At 43.3% G+C, this 11,184-nt stretch overlaps 1 long non-coding RNA gene across 1 annotated transcript; it reads right to left on the bottom strand.

Moving 5' to 3' along the window:
• Positions 1-1,925: 1,925 nt before the first annotated feature.
• Positions 1,926-9,266, bottom strand: LOC141994565 (uncharacterized). The gene is made up of 3 exons (XR_012641168.1): positions 9,149-9,266; positions 5,533-5,660; positions 1,926-3,312 (listed from the first exon to the last, which is right to left on the bottom strand). It is a non-coding gene; the product is annotated as an uncharacterized LOC141994565 (long non-coding RNA).
• Between the last annotated feature and the right edge of the window lie 1,918 nt (positions 9,267-11,184).

The raw sequence follows: 11,184 nt of genomic DNA, 5'->3' as shown, positions 1-11,184 counted from the left end.
CAAATGGTGTAGCAATGATCAGTTTAGCAATAGCTTCCACACAGCCTTGGACTGTAGAACCATGAATGTAATTTTACATTCATATTGGTACTTTTGGGTACTGTAATGGAAAAAAATCAAAATAGATATGTTATTTTTACTAAGAAGTTAGCAATATAGCATATTATGCCTGGCATGATTATGGTGATAGCCAGAGGATTTGCTTATAATAATCAATAAACCTTGAATAAGTATTCTAGATCATGATGATCAATGGATCTATAAAGAGTTCAAACCCATCCCCTAAGTCTAAGGAATATCACCACAAGCAATCTAGAAAAGTTGTGCTCCCCATAGGAAGACCATAGAGGACTTCTTGCCTGTGAATTGTTCTATGATCAGATAAAGTTAGAAACAAATGAAGATAACTTGCCAAATATATTTCTCAAGATTTGTCTATTTGATACCCATCCTGATATTCTCTAATTCTCTGAACAGCAGCCCTAAAAGCACAAACAGGAATAAACAAACTTGTGGGAGACAACATGCCCTCCAGGATGTCCCACAATCTGGACCTGACCAAATCTCAAAGCCAAAGAAAAGATTTCCCTTTACTTCTCAGGTATTTGTATTAGGCTCTCTATGAGCCTTAAACATCCCAGTAGAATAAGAAGAGAAATAATGACATAAATCAGGTCTTTCCATTTCCCAGCTGACAGAGTACAGTCATTTTGTAACCAACAGGTAATAAAAAGAGCAACTCACATTAAAAGTCTACAAACCCACATGGTTATTACTAGTCAGACCAGCAGCACCAGCTAATAAAAGTTGCTTTATGAAATATAGCTCCCATTTTATAAGGTAATACTCAACTTTTTCTCCCTTAAGCTGTTTTTCTGACAACTGCAACCAACACTCCATCCTTCACAAAGCCTTTTTCAGGCCTGGGACACAGAATATATTTTATACAAATATTTAAGATGTTATGCAATATTTTACTTGAAGGGCCAGATCCTCAGTATAGGACCTTTAATGCACAGTACATTTAGAAGTGGGACCAGGAAATGCTCTTTAAGGATCTCTGATCCTTACTCTGTTGACCACCAATTCAGCCCTGAGTAAAAATTTAGAACATTCTCAGGGCTACTCTGAATTGCATCACTTGTGATGACCTCCCCCAAGATCAGAACTCAGCAGTACTTCAGTCATACCCCTTTCCTTCCAGCCATGCCCCTTAGGAGTGGGGTGACTGAGGCCAGCCAGGGTAGCAGTGAATTGCAAGCAGATACATCGTCTATACATCACCTGGGGATTCCCCTCGTGCAGGGTTTCTCAAACGTCATTGTACCATGACCCCCTTCTGACAACAAAAGTTACTACATGACCCAGGAGGGAGGACCAAAGCCTGAGCCTGCCCGAGTCCCACAGCCCCAGGCATGAGGGCCAAAGCCAAAGCCTACTACCCCAAGCAGGGGGGCCAAAGCCAAAGCCCAAGGGCTTCAGACCCATGCGGGGGCCTGTAACCCTTGGGCTTTAGCTTTGGCCCTGGGAGATGAGGCTCAGGCTTTCACCCCAGCCCCCAGCAAATCTAATGCCAGCCCTGGCAACCCCATTAAAAAGGGGTCGCAACCCACTTTGGGGTCCTGACCCACAGTTTGAGAACTGCAGCTCTAGTGCATGAAACAATCCACCCTGCCCTGCCCAGCCCTCAGTGGCAACACTTTACACGTGCTTTTCACAAGTGTAAAGGCAGTAGAGAATAAGGTCCATATACTGCAGTGACAAATGAGGCACAATGTACATAAAAAAAAATCACGCATTTTGGGTTTACCACACAATGGGAGAGAGAGACAGACAACCAAATTGCCCTGGGAGAAAAATAAAAAAGCTTTCTAAATCAGACTGTTGTGTTTTTATTTCAAGAGATGTTTAAACCATCTTCTTAGCAAGTAAATACATCTGATCCCATTGTCTGACATGGGAAAAAACAAAAGGGAAAAGTTAGTAGGTAGGTGGGTTGTCAAAAAAAAAAATCCGATAACAGAATGTGCACCATGTTGTGGGAGCGGAGTTCCAAAATGAGGAGGCAACAAGTCTGGTTTTGTTTCCTCCTGGTTTCAATGATCAGTTGAAAGTAAAAATAAATGCTAAGATTCCTTCTGAATGTGACCATTTGAAGGTACCTGTAACTTCCTGTTTAGGCCCCAAATCTTGTCACTTGAAAGCAGTCATGCCTGCCTCTGGAAGCATGACAGAAACTTACAGCTGGCAGGCACTTACATTTCAAATTGCCTGTTTGTTTCCTCAGCAAGTTTGTTTCCTCACAGATCACAGCTGCACTATCACCTGAAGTGTGAAGGGACACAATTAGTCTTTGGTGAGGAACATCCCATTCTCCGAACTGGCACTTAGTGCCAACAGAACACCATACATCAGTTCTGAAACCCCTCTTTCAGTGAATTGATTGATTCCTTCCATTGTTCACAGAACAAGTGCTCAGTCCAGTTCTTGTGCTTCTGGCCGTATGGTCAGCATGATGAGGCAGTGGCAAGTTGGCAGGGTGATTTTTTAAGCTTCTTGGTTAGATCTTTCAGCCACTTGTATGTAGCAAGGGTTGGAAGCGGGGCCTGGAAGTTCACCCCATTCCCTAGACTTCAGAGCTTGAGCTCCATCCCAAGCTGCAACTTCAAAGGGCTGTCTCTGCAGCCTGGTGTCCGAGGCTCACTCCTATGGGCTGCAGAACGCTGTGTCAATAGACTCTGAATGAGCAAGGTAAGGCCAGGAAACCCCTGCTGCGCAGGTCCACCAGCCATTATCTTCCCACCGAGTGAAGGTGCAGTAGTGGCAGGGAATATGGAAGCCTAAATCTGTAGCAGTAGTGCCAGGGAGAAACTTCCCTACCACTCCACAGCTTGTGAGGAACTATCCTTTCCTCTCTCCCCTGCTGTCCCTATGGATGCCCTCAAGCCATGCCTAGCTATGGTCAAGTCAAGTCATGACACAAACGTGCAGACACCTGAGCATCCATGAAAAAATATGCAGGTGTAGCACCCTGGTAATTAGGCCTCTGATAAAGTATAAAAATCACCCCGATATTTACCATGAAGTTTTGGGTTTCTATGGGGGGGAAAAGTTACAAAGAGGAAAGGATTCTTCTGTCTGGGCTCTTGACTCACGTGGGATTATGGGTTGGGAGATTGATTCATGAGTCCTGGAAATCATTTGGAGTAGCTTCAGGAATGGTGCCAGTTTAGCTACCGGTGTTGTATCATTTCCACGTGGGTCATCCTTCCGAAAAAGGAATGCAGACGAAGGGAAGGCTGCTCCCGCTGCCTGTAAAGGTTACAAACACATCTGTAATTTCTTTCCTGGCACTAGGGTGACCAGATGTCCTGATTTTATAGGGCAATCCTGATTTTTGTTTTTTTTTTTTCTTATATAGGCTCCCATTACGCCCCACCCCCATCCCAATTTTTCACATTTGCTGTCTGGTCACCCTACCTGGCACCCCTTTAAAGGTCTGTAGATGCAGACTCCAATAACATATCCAGCTTGCTGCCGAAATCAGTAAGATTTGTATGTGGTCATTATTGCTTCCCAAGCAAGCACTTGATAATGTTCACATATTTCACTGAACAAATTTAGAAGCAAACAAACAGTCTCAGAGACAAGAGATGAGGGAAGGTGGTAAAATTAATGTAGACCCAAACGCAGTCAATGGTGCGACACAACTTATTTGTTCAGAAGTTCTGGGCCAGATCCCAGCTCATGCTAATGTCCCTTTGTAGAGCTGGAGCAGTGCCAGGGGACCTAAAAGAAGCACTAAAGGGGGTATCTTCAGCAGGCACAGAACTGGCATAGCAGGTTCTACTGCTGTGCCAGGTACATCTCAGGAGCAAGAGAGCATATCAGAAATGAAGCACATGGCACTCCAGAGATCATTGGCAGCATAGTAGCTCCTCGTGGTTGTTAGAAGCCAGGGCAAGTTAAAGCAGCCTGTAGGCTGCTCTAACTTGTACCAGTGTGACCCCTGGATAGCCCCATAACAGCAAGGGGAGGAAAGGCCATTTAAAACTACCTTTGTCTCCCTGCAACAGCTACCTTGATCTCTACTCCAGCACAGCTGAAGATTTAGCCCATTAAACCCTATTCTTCTGTTCTTTACTCTGGTGTAAGTAAGGAATGATGCCATTGAAATTAATGGAATTATAGTGATGTCAAACCCGGGTACACAAGTGTCACTGACTGCTCTACTCACCACTGGAGTGCCTCCTTCTGGCCACATCTGGGGATTAGCTCTGCCAGGCCAACGCCCCTTCCTGTGGTTGCACTCCATCACTCTCTCTGTGTCGCACTCTCCTCAGGACTTAACTGTTCTCACTTCATGGCTTGGCCCTCCAGCCAGGTCACTGTTGATCTCCCCTTCTGGGAAATCAAAGTCCCGCAGGACCCACTGTCCCAGGGAATCTTTCCATTCACTGCCCCTTAATGGCACCACTACCCAGTGGCTGGTAGAGGGACCAAGACCTGCCCTCTATACTGGGTTCCAGCCCAAGGACCTTACAACAGGCAGTCATGGTTTAGTACAGTCCTGAACCTTACTGCTGTAGCCTTGGGCTATTTCCTATCTTACTTTCTCTCCCCCTGAGTGTGACTTCAGTTTCTCTCCCTGCAGCCCTCTTCTGCTCTCAGCTACTAGGCTTTATACAGACCCTTCCTGTTCCTGTCCAGCTAAGCTTTATCTGTAATTAATTCTTCTTGCTCCCTGGCTCCTCCTCCAGGTGCGGCCCAGATGGTTAATTGGCCCACATAGCCGCCTTAACCCCTTCAGGCTCTGTGTGGGGTGGACACCCCAGCAGAGTGAGAAGGAGAATCAGGCATGTTTTCTCTTTATTCAGTGTGTCATTTTTGATTAAGATGAGCACATAGACACAGAAACTTTTTAGCAAGACAAAGTTAAGGGTGTGTAAAGCAAGCAAAATCAATGGTAATCAAAAATATCTAGGGAGACCAGCCATAAGTCACACACTTCTTACAACGCCGAGGATATGAGCTGCACCTGTGTTAGTGCTTCTGTAATATTCCGAGTTAGTCATTCCATTTCAGAACTTCAGTTTTAGAGCTAACCTACAGCAAGGTTCCATCTTGCTGCATTTAGTAAAGCTGATTGTACGTATGAGTGATCAGTATATGCCATAAAGTGGCAGTGATGCTCTTTTCCCTATTAGCTGAACACAGTCTCCGTCCATGTAAGTCTCAAGCTGTGAGAAACAGACTTTTAGATGCTGTAAACCAAGGTTAGACATTTCAAACTGTAATCAGAACTGGCATCTTCCAAGGAGCTCCTTTGCTATTTAAAAGCAGAACTGATTGTAAAGTAACAAGGTGATAGTATGAAAGAATGATTTCTCTAGCAGGAGCCCTCCTGGCATAACTAGATGACCTGCTCTAAAAGCTCTCATTTTAAAACAGCAGGGTAGACATTAAACATACAACTCAAACCTGGAGAAAATCTCCGAATAGTCAAATAAATATATAAATAAACAGCATTACCTCCCAGTTGGTCCACCGACTTCCAGATCTGTAATTCTTGCACTTCACTCTGTAATCTGTTTATCTAGCAGATTCTACTCCTTGCTCATAGTTCAGATTCATCGGGGTCAACATCTCCTTCCACTTCTCTGGAAACACAATGTTCTTCAAATGAGCAACCTGCAGCCTAATGCTCCTCACATATTACCCTCTCCTAGTATGGTCACACGTTATATTAGGGTTCTATTTATAAATGGTTTACAAAGAGTTACTAGGTTATTAGCAGATGTTAAAAGCATCTTACAGACATGAGTAACGTGTTAGGAGCACCTCAGTTAAAGGTGTTGCAGATGGTATAAACCAAGATCACGACCAACCTATTGACCTGTTGGACTCTAGACCAATCCAAAACATTTAATTACCCATTTCTTGAAACATCTATTAATTCTTCATTTAGCCTTTATAAAGTGTCTATAAAGGTAGCCTGGACATACACTGTGACTGTAATATTAAAGACCGATAGTTTACCTTTTCTTTACTTAAATTTCAATTTGGCAAACTGGGAATATAATCTGAGCAGTAGGAAATTTGCCAGATTATCGTTATCTGACCAAAACATTACAGCAATTCGCTGCTTTTGGCCCAGTGATTTAAATGTAGACACCTAAATCTGTATTTAGACATGCAGAGCTCAATCCTGCATGATGCTGAGCATGCTGCCTGGCTCCAGCAAAGCACTTCAGCACATGCTTAACTTTAAGCATGAGAGTAGCCCCATGAATTTGCTGAATCAGTGCAGGATGGAACTCCTATGTGTGTGGATTGATTTTCAGAAATGCTGAGTACTCACTACCTTTTCTGAAGTTAATGAGAGCTACAGGCTCTCAGCACCTTTGAAAATCAGGCCATTTTGGTAGGCACCTAATTATGGAGTTAAGTGCCTGAGTTTAGGAATAGAGGGTATAATTTTTGCCCTTTATTTATACATCTCCGGCATAATACAGTACAACAGGTGTCTGCACAAATGCATAATGTGCAACCTTAATGTAGTTACATATTGGGTCCTGTCTTGCAACTGTCCTTTTGTGGAAGCCTACTGGGTGAATGAGGGTGCATGAGCATTGATGGTCCAGCTAATAGATCCCACTGCAAGAGCAGAGTCCAGATGAAATTCCTTCATTGAAACTGCAAAGCTTGTGAGTGTTTTTTTTTTAAAACAAACCTTTCATGAAAATAGATCCTTCCTGCCTCTTTTATGAACCAGTTCTTTTTAATAATTCATACTGATTTAAGAACATTTTATTATTCTCTGTAGTGTTAAAAGATAGCCTGACTGCTAAATTAGCAACTTCCTGCAAATTGCAGATTTTAATATCAGTGGTCACAGTTACAGAAAAACCCAAAGAGAATCCAATTAATGAACTGAATCAATTAAAAAAGACTAAAAGAAACAACATTAAGAACTGCCACTGGCTTTCTGTGGTAAGAAATGATGGGGCAAGTAAATTATGTAAGCCATTGATAGGTGTGACAAGCAGACCTGGCAGATATGAGTTAGCATCCCAAATAATTTCTTAATATCCTATTTTGGAAAAAAATCTTACAATGTTATGTGATTTGTTACTATTCCATAGCAATTGTTATTTCTCTAATGCCAATAATGAACAGACAGGAAGAAGGTAGGACTCTAACTATATTATGTTGCCAAGTCTAGCAATTTTCTAACAGGTTTCGCAGTATTTGGTGTTTTTTGTTCAAGCCCTAACTCCTGAAGCTGAGCAATTTTGAGACAGTTTCTGCCTTCATTTTTTTAACAAAGTGTTTAGCTTTCATGGGTGCAGAGAAAAGCTTGAAAACATGACCCGGGTGGGGCCTAAAGACTCAAAATCCGAGAGACAAATAAAAAGAAACCCAAACAGATTATTGTAAAAAATCTCCTGATTTTTTGGAGCCTGGTTCATGATTTTTTAAACACTTGCAATTGGCAGTAATGATATTCTGCTCTATCGGGTAGGCATTTCCTTAGAGACTTTACCTGTGCCTGAGCTGCTTTTCACTTGGTATTAAAGTTTGTACACTAAGTGAGGGACTAAGTGTGTCGTTTTGCACGGACCTGCGCTGGAGGTGATGCAAACCACCCCACTCCATGAGCTACAGCACAACAGGACCCAACTTGGTTGCAGATTTGAAGGGCTACCTCAATGTCAATATTAAATAAGAATAATGTGGAGGTATAATCCTTCGCCTGGCAGCCAGCTGATCTGGGTATAAATTGGCCATGAGTAAATTTGGGCTGGGAATTAGAAGGTTACTAAACCTCCAGGAGGGAGGTTCTAGAGTAGCCTTCCAATACAGTAATGCGGGGCAAGAAACCTAACTGATTTTAAGATGGAGCTTAGTAAATGTGGTAAAGGGACGACATGATGAGGTTGCCCATGATAGCAGAGGACTGGAATCAAGGGCGCAGGACGTCCCTTCCAGTGCTATGTTCTTAGGAGGCTCCACCATCCTTTGCAAGCTGTATGGACAGAAGAATGGAGCCATGTGTCCACCTACCTGAAACTCCCCACCCACTCTGGGTGTTCACCAAAGGAGCAAGGACTGGCTCCTGTGTGGAGTGCTCAAGCCAGATTAACTTCCTTGCACCCTGCCTCCTGTGCATCCAGTCAAAGGTCAGTCATGGTCTGGCTTGATTCACTGAAACTACCCCCAAATAGGGTGACCAGATAGCAACTGTGAAAAAACAGGACAGGAGGTGGGGGGGTAATAGGCGCCTATAAAAGAAAAAGTCTCAAAAAATGTGACTGCCCCTTTAAAACAGGACATCTGGTCACCCTACCCCCAAAGAACTGAGTGTGCGACTGGCATGCCTTCCCCTTATTTTTAATGTGGTTGGGACAGGTGTATTTTGGGAAATGCAATTTCAAATGCCTGCTGGGCACTTATTAAAAGGTTGTTTGCCTTACACTAAAGTAAACTGTCTCTCTTTGGCTCTTAATAACAATAACGCTAGAGATATACAAAGATGTATGAAAATAATCTGAGCGGCAGTAAAATAAGTGCTTGCAAGCTGGGCACTGTGTACTTCATGGTAAGCTTGCATTTTAGTGCTCCTTTTGCTCATCTCTGCATATTATATCATCGTTAGACTGCAATGTGTCACAACGTTACACACCACAAATTAAGCATTGCGTCAAGCTGTTTTTGGCTTGAGATGTAAAAGAAATACATTTGGGTGAATGTATACATGCAGCAACGTAGACAGGCAAAGATTCCAATCAACACAAATGCTCCTAACACAGTTTGGTGCAATTTATAGACTCAGGGACAGATCCTCCAATGTTGTGCAATGCTGGTTTAAAGCTCAATCTTTGCTCTCTTGGATCATGGTGCTGTTTTATGCAGGCTGGGACCTGAGAGCTGTGTGAGAGTAGCCTGAGATTCCAGTCTGACCTTGTTCCCACACAGGTGTGCTAAGAGACTAGAGTTTCTCTGTGCTTGGTTTCAGAGTGGTAGCCTTTACCCCCTGTCCCGACTGTAATCCAGCACCTGAATTTAAGGCATTGGGGGGAATGATCTGAAATATTCACAGAAGGAATACAGTAAAGAAGGCAAAAGACAATCTACTGTAACATACAGTGGGTAGTTCCCCATCAATGCATCAGCAAACACACATATTATGGCAGCTAGCAGATGGCTAAAATGGAGCCATACGCTTGTATCCTGTGATGCATGGCTGTGTCTTCCTTTTCTTCATGCTCTTCTTTATCCCCCCCTGAAACACAGAAGTAACATGGATTATATTTCTCTGCTTGTTTACTATCGCACTGAGACTGCTGCCGTCAGTGCTCAGGTACAGATATGCATTTGGGGTGGATTGAAACTACATAGTGTCCATATTCAATCCTCCTTTCCCCTCAGAAAAACTATGTAGCCACCTCCTTCTCTGTGTGCTCTCTGCTCACCTTTTCCAGGCCACCAGCCCCCATGACATTCCCATCCCAGCACTTTCAGATAGACACCTGGGTCCAGATTCAGAGCTAGCAAGCCATGTCCTCAGCTGTTGTAAGTCTTCATGGCTTTGTGAAATGATTTTAACATAGTAATGTGATACCTACCCTCCTTTGTAGAGTGATTTGAGATCCTTGGATGAAAATTGCTATCTTATACTGTACCGTAATGGTCTCCCTGTTATCAGGCAGATGAGCATGGGGTCCAATCAGAAACAATTGCTTACACCAGTCATGCCCTGCTACCTGCAGTTGGTGGCTGGACTCTGCCACCAGTCGGGAAAAACTGTGAGGGTCTGGCCATGGGCAGCCACCCAGAAAATTACATTGCTGCTGAGAGTAGGTAACCATGCTCCAATTAATCCAATTAATTCCAGATTAATTTGGAGTGCAGTATGAGGTCAGATAGCTGCCCTTTATGAATCCATGGTCTGCAAATAGAAAAGACTTTCACAAGGACTGCTGTTTTTTGAGGGAGGGGAGGTTAGTTTCCCCAAAGTATTAGTTCAGACTATCTGCCTCTAATGTCACCTTTTCAAGTGATTTCCCTGGCCACTTTCATTAACAGGACTTCATCCCTGCTAGGACAGTGAACTGGAGATATGCTCCATAGGAAAAAGAGAGATACACGGTATTCAAGCGCTTGCTCTCACTAAAACAAAGTCCTTCCTCTTTACAAATTACTGAACATCAATAAGGAGAAAGTCACAAAGGCCCAGCCTTTAGAATTATCCCATCTCATTAGTTACTTGGCTAATAAAATAATCATAATGAATAAGACTTAGCACTTCTACAGGAGTTGTCAAGCAAGGATCTGAAAATATTTCACAAAATATTCCTATAGGTAGGAAGATAATGAGTGTTACCCTGTTTGTTTGATGGCTACACCCAGCCATGTAGTCAAAAATTTCAAAAGTGATCTTTTTTCTCTGGGGTTGCCCATTTTGAGACATCTTGGGCCTAGTTTTCAGAAGTGCTGAGCATCGACAGCTCTCATTGAGTTCAGCGAGAGCTGGGGGTGCTTACCACTTCTATCTTATACTGCTGCCCATCCCTGTAGTATCTGGGCCCCATGTCAGTAAGTCACTATTGAGAATCAGGCCTTCAGTGCCTCGAGCTGGACACTCAAAAATTACAGCATCCAATATTAGTTGCCATGCTTGAAAATTTTGGCCCAAGTGACTTGCTCAAAGTCACCCAGCAAATCAGTGACAGAGGTAGAAAAAGAACCCAGGAAACCTGATTCCCCAGTCCCTGTTGTAACCAGTAGGTATTACTCTCTCCATGAGTAAACCTAATTCTCCCTACTTTCGCTGTGATGCCTTACAGCTCCTCTTTAGCTTGAGGTCCCATAGCCATCTAGAAAGATACCTCTCTTTATGCACAGCAGATGTGCTACAATATACAAGGGCACCTTTGGGAGGAATGCACATAGACTTAAAACTGCCATCCCGGTCTTCACAACAACATTTCATTTGTCTTCCTCTGCTCATGCAGTATGCATCTGCCACTTCCTGGCACTGCCCTGGGTTGTAGTGTGGGGGATTCCCAGCTTCCAAACATACACACTGTATCCCATTTGTTCCTTTTGGATTATTTTCCCTCACGAGCTTTCCATGCCTTTGGCTGGCTAGCACTCTATACCCACGGAGTCTTGAAAATG

Source organism: Natator depressus, chromosome 10 (assembly GCF_965152275.1).
Source record: "Natator depressus isolate rNatDep1 chromosome 10, rNatDep2.hap1, whole genome shotgun sequence".
NCBI classification, from domain to species: domain Eukaryota; kingdom Metazoa; phylum Chordata; order Testudines; family Cheloniidae; genus Natator; species Natator depressus.
This window is presented reverse-complemented; position numbering and strand designations above follow the sequence as displayed.